Raw genomic sequence first — 402 nt, 5'->3', positions numbered from 1 at the left:
AATTATGTATGAAAAATTTTTCATCGGGTATATAAGCATAAATCGTAAAAATATCGTTGAAGTCATTGGGAATCGCATATCGCTCTATCCTCAGGTTAAGCAACACTTTAACGGAGTCCAAGACATGGATGGGTGACCGGGGTAGTATGTCCGCTTGGAATCGAAATTATTGAAAGAGGATTCACGAAAGTTTAAAGTGTTTATTGACAATCTTCGATACCTAGTGGTTTATGAGACATGAGAGAAAATAAGGAATTATAAATATATTTTTTTTTAATATTATAATTTTCTCATTTTTCATCTTCGCACAATAATTCTCAGTATTTGATTACTATCAATATTTAATAGAGATTTTATTATCAATATTCATCAGAAATTAAGTACTGGCCAAAAATTATTGAA

The sequence above is a fragment of the Odontomachus brunneus genome, unplaced genomic scaffold, assembly GCF_010583005.1.
Source record: "Odontomachus brunneus isolate Ranch 3 - 2012 unplaced genomic scaffold, Obru_v1 Obru_scaffold_232, whole genome shotgun sequence".
Taxonomy (NCBI): domain Eukaryota; kingdom Metazoa; phylum Arthropoda; class Insecta; order Hymenoptera; family Formicidae; genus Odontomachus; species Odontomachus brunneus.
The sequence above is the reverse complement of the archived record's forward strand: the minus strand, read 5'-3'. Positions refer to the sequence as shown.